Genomic DNA, 4,654 nt, shown 5'->3' on the forward strand with positions numbered 1-4,654 from the left:
CCATCGACTGCCATCGACTGCCAGGAACGACCTCCCTGAAGCTTCGCCCACCTACTGGTTCAGTCAAGAGCTATGTTGCTTTTAATTTGTCGTTTTTTAAAGTTTATTTATTTTGAAAGAGCGGGGAGAGGCAGAGAGATGGAGAGAGAGAGAGTCCCAAGCAGGCTCTGTACTGTCAGTGCATAGCTGGATGCAGGCCTCGAACTCATGAACTGTGAGATCATGACCTGAGCCAAAATCGAAAGTCAGATGCTCAACTGGCTGAGCCACCCAGGTGCCCCTTAATTCATCATTTTTGCTCATTGAAGATAAAATCCACCGTAGTGGCAAGATTTCAGCACAACACTCTTTCCAGTCATGATAGATAGGGACATCCCAGCTCTTGATGAGAAACAAAATTTCATTTGACTTCTCTTCAAAGGACTGGAGAGAGAATTTTGTTCTTAATGAACTGTTTCAATATTTGTATGTACTTAAAAAAAAAAAAGGCAACTAACAGTATATTTATTCTGTGCTCTGTCTCCCTGGAAGATTTCTCATGATCTGGGAGCCAATTAATACACTTCAAAATAAGCAATAAAAATTCTAGTGCAATTCTCAGAAGCAGATGGTGGGCTTGCTGGGGTCGGAAGGGAGAGAAGCAGGTGCCCCACTTGGTAGCAGGGTGCGGCCTTTGGGAAAGCTGAGTGGACACACAGACAGAAGCATCGCCAAGCAAGAAACACAGCCAGGGAAGGCCTGCTTCCTTCTGTGCTCCCCCCAGGTATGGAGGCATCGCCTTTCCCGCAGCCTGACTTCTCAGGGACTGAGGACCCTATCCCTCACTCTCCACTCTCGTGACCTGTATGATAAATTGGGTGGTCTCTGACTGAATCAGGCTTAGGCCAAGAATTGGGATCTAACTCTGGAGGACCCAGGTAGATTTCCTTCAGGCTATTCCAAGCAGGAAGTACCTGGGACACTCACTTCAAGTAGCTGTGAAGCATAAAGGGAAAAGGCAAGGAAAGGAGACGCTGGGAAGACAAAAGTGATTAGTGGGGCGCCCAGGGGGCTCAGTCACTTGAGAGTCTGACTTCAGCTCGGGCAGTGATCTCACAGTTCATGAGTTTGAACCCCGTATTGGGCTCCCTGCTCTCAGTGCAGAACCCACTTTGGATCCCTCCCACCACCCCCCCGGCTCACATGCTCTTTCAAAAATAAACATTAAAAAAAAAGTGACTAGCAACACAGTGGCTCTTGACCCAGCTCTGTTTTGTGGGTAAGACCCGCTGCCACGGCCACGTTATCCTTGTGCTGGGGACAGACTATGATGAGTCTTCACAGAAACTAGCAGCCTAAGGATATTCCATGCTGCTTTCGTATGTATGTATTATTACAAATAATAATTTGTATCATGTTTACCTGACGTAAATGCAACTGATTCGGTTCATTCCCTTTAGCTACAACTGTTCACTTCCCTGCCCTGAAGAGTTCATGCCTTCAGGCCTGCCATCAGGCTCACCCTGGCTTGCCATATGCCCCGCTCCCACCATGGGAAAGTGGCCCCAGGTCAAGCAGAGACGACACACAGTGCCAGAGGTGACTGGAAGGAGGGCCTACCTCAATGAGACTTCTAATTCTGAGAACAAAAGTTACTGTGAAGGACTCAAAGAGGGAGCTGAGCTTAAATGTCACGGCTTTCTTTTTTAAAGTTTATTTATTTATTTATTTATTTATTTATTTATTTATTTAGAGAAGAGGGGGAGGGGCAGAGAGAGAGGGAGAGAGAGAATCCCAAGCAGCCTCCACACTGTCAGCATGGAGCCTGATGTGGGGCTTGAACTTACAAACCATGAGATTATGACCTGAGCCAAAGTTGGATGCTTAAATGGCTGAGCCACCCAGGTGCCCCAAACGCCACTGAGTGTTTTGTTTTTTTTTAATATATATTTTGTAATGTTTTATTTATTTTTTGAGAGAGAGAGTGCACAAGCAGGGGAGGGGCAGAGAGAGAGAGGGGGACAGAGGATCCGAAGCAGGCTCCACATTGACAGGCTGAAAGCAGTGAGCCCCACAGGGGGCTCGAACTCATGAACTGTGAGATCATGGCCTGAGCCAAAGTCGGATGCTTGACCAACTGAGCCAACCAGGCATCCCAAAGCTCACTGGTTTTAACTGCAGTTAAAGCAGACTCAGGATGGTCTCAGTCTCCACAAGGGACAACCGGTGGTCATGACAGCACTTGTCACAGAAGCCCTGTCCGCAGGCCGGGCATTGGTAAGCTGGATGCTGAACTCCTCCCAGCAGCTGTGGCAGTGCTGGATCTCGTACTCGGGCCCCAACCATGACAGCCTGGCCGCCTCCCTCACCAAACCTAGTGATACATCAGTGGCTGTCACCATGCCCCCACAGCATTCTGCACATTCTCCCCCATCTCCCAAGCATCCAGCCTTCCTTGCCCACCCGCCTCAGCAACATCTCACTGGTTCCGTCAGCAGTTGTCATGCATCCGCTCAGGCACTGACCGGGCCTTGGATGAACAGGTGTCACAGAAGCCCTCCCCACAGTGGTGCTTGGTGTTGTTATCTATTTTTTTTTTTTATTTATTTTTGACAGAGAGACAGAGAGAGTGAGTGGGAGAGAGGGAGAGAGAATCCCAAGCAGGCTTTGCCCTGTCAGCTTGGACCCCGATGCAGGGCTCAAACCCACAAACCGCGAGATCGTGCTCTGAGCCAAAACCAAAAGTCCGACGCTTAACCGACTGAGCCACCCAGGTGCTCCTTGGTGTCTAGCAGATGGTTGCAGCTCCAGTGGCGGCGGGGCGGGATCTGCCCATGAGCCAGAAAGCCACAGCACTGGTGGGCCCATGGCTAAGCTCAGACATGGATTGAGCCAGGACCTTCATTCCAACCAAGAGGCCCTAGGCAGCACTGTTTCTGTCCTTCAGAAATCCGTCAGCTGCAGGCCATACGTGCACAGTCTCAGCCCGCACCGAAGTACCCACAGGACCTTGGTTCCCAAACCATACTGTAGCTACCATAGACATTCGATCACATGCCCAGACCAGGCACAGTTTTCGAGACCCATCCAGGGGGAGTTGGTGGCAGCTGATATCCTGGGCACTACGCTGACTTCCTTGCCTTTTTCCCAGAAGGCCTTGAGGGAATAAACTCGGTCGTCATGCTGGTGTGGATATCTGCAGTGGCCCCTGACTTGATGAGCTACTCCTTTCCTGTGATTTGTGTGGTTCTTACAGCCAGCCCCACAGCAGAGCCACAGGAAGGAGCAGGTGGAGTATTCATCCGGAAAAAAAGGAGTTGTGTGCCGTCTGGTCACTGGGATCTCACTGCTGGGGTGGTCGGCCGGTTGCTCAATGCCTTCAGGGCTTTGAGGAGGACCTGGGGGTGCCAGGCACAGAGAGTGGTGGCACAACACACGCTGAGGCCCAGAGATGCCTGCCGGGTGGTTGGATGTCCTTGTTCCCCTGTAGTGAATGGAACTGCAGGCTTCAGAGCAGCAACCCAGCTTCCAGAGCCGGTTCTGGACAAGCTTCTCTGGCTCGTCTGAGGGGTGATCAGAGCCCAGCAGGTGAGCGTGCACAGTGTCATGGAAAATGACAACCACGTCCAGGCCACGGTGGGCAGTGGGAGCTCCTCGGTGAAGCGCTTCAGGTAAGCTACTGACGTGTCCCAAGGGACTCAAAGAGGTCCATTATGCAGCCCATTTGTAGGAGTTCGAAGGATGACGAGGTCTGAGATGGCCAGGACCTTAAGCAGCAGGGGTGTTCTCTGGCTGAGACTCACCCTAGCCCCTAGGAGCCCCTCAGCGTCTATTACTGCTACTTTGTGGCCTGGGTCACGAGCTGCTCACATTTCCACGGTGCGGGGCTCCTGGGAAGGGGAGGGTCTGAAGGCATCAAGGCCATAAAGGAAAGTGTGGTTGAGGTGTGAGACTTTCCATCACCAGTATTTCCGGAGATGGAGACCACCCTCAGGTGCCGCCCAGGTTTGCAGTCCAATTTCCTCTTCACTGGGTCCCACCCAGTGAAGGAAACTCACTTTGCTTTTCTCCACCAGAAGGAAACTCACTTCTGGGCCGGTCATCTTCTTCCTCTTGGCCTCCTCCTGCTCTTTTTCCTTCAGTAGCCCCCGGACCTTGGTGACACAGTACACAGTGAGGAAGTGTCTCCTGTTGCGAGTCCCCCAAGGTGAGTCCTGTTCTGGCGCCCCAGGAACATGTTGATTTTACAGGCCGGGCACCTCACGGCCACCCTCTGCCCTTCGCCTGGTGAGTGGCCCTTGGGGGCCCTCGCTGGGGATCACTAAGGGGGTGGCCAGGTTGGAGTCCTACCCACTCAGGGTTTCTCAGGTGCTCCTGCAGCTGGTGCTTTTTCTCGAAGCAGAGACACTGGGGGCTGCAGGCAGCACTCACCACACCACAAAGACAGCTTGGTCAGCCCCGCTGCAGGCCTAACTTTTCTGACTTCAGGCCCTTCTCTGCTGGGGGAATCTGGGCATTTGCACTCACATGGGTAAGGAAATCACACACCATACAACTATCCCTGGGCTTTCCCCAGGAGTGAAGACAAAGGCTTTGAGTCTGAAGACTATGCAGAATTTCCACAGAGCTCTGAACACCTTAAAACAAAACTGTTTGTTGTCCTATGAGAATATTC

The 4,654-nt window shown here is 51.8% G+C and overlaps 1 pseudogene; it reads right to left on the bottom strand.

Annotated features, from left to right (window-relative positions):
* Positions 1-2,596: 2,596 nt before the first annotated feature.
* On the bottom strand, positions 2,597-4,431 carry LOC132669752 (zinc finger FYVE domain-containing protein 1 pseudogene; annotated as a pseudogene).
* Positions 4,432-4,654: the final 223 nt, after the last annotated feature.

The sequence above is a fragment of the Panthera onca genome, chromosome B3 (assembly GCF_046562875.1).
Source record: "Panthera onca isolate mPanOnc1 chromosome B3, mPanOnc1 haplotype 2, whole genome shotgun sequence".
NCBI classification, from domain to species: Eukaryota; Metazoa; Chordata; class Mammalia; order Carnivora; family Felidae; genus Panthera; species Panthera onca.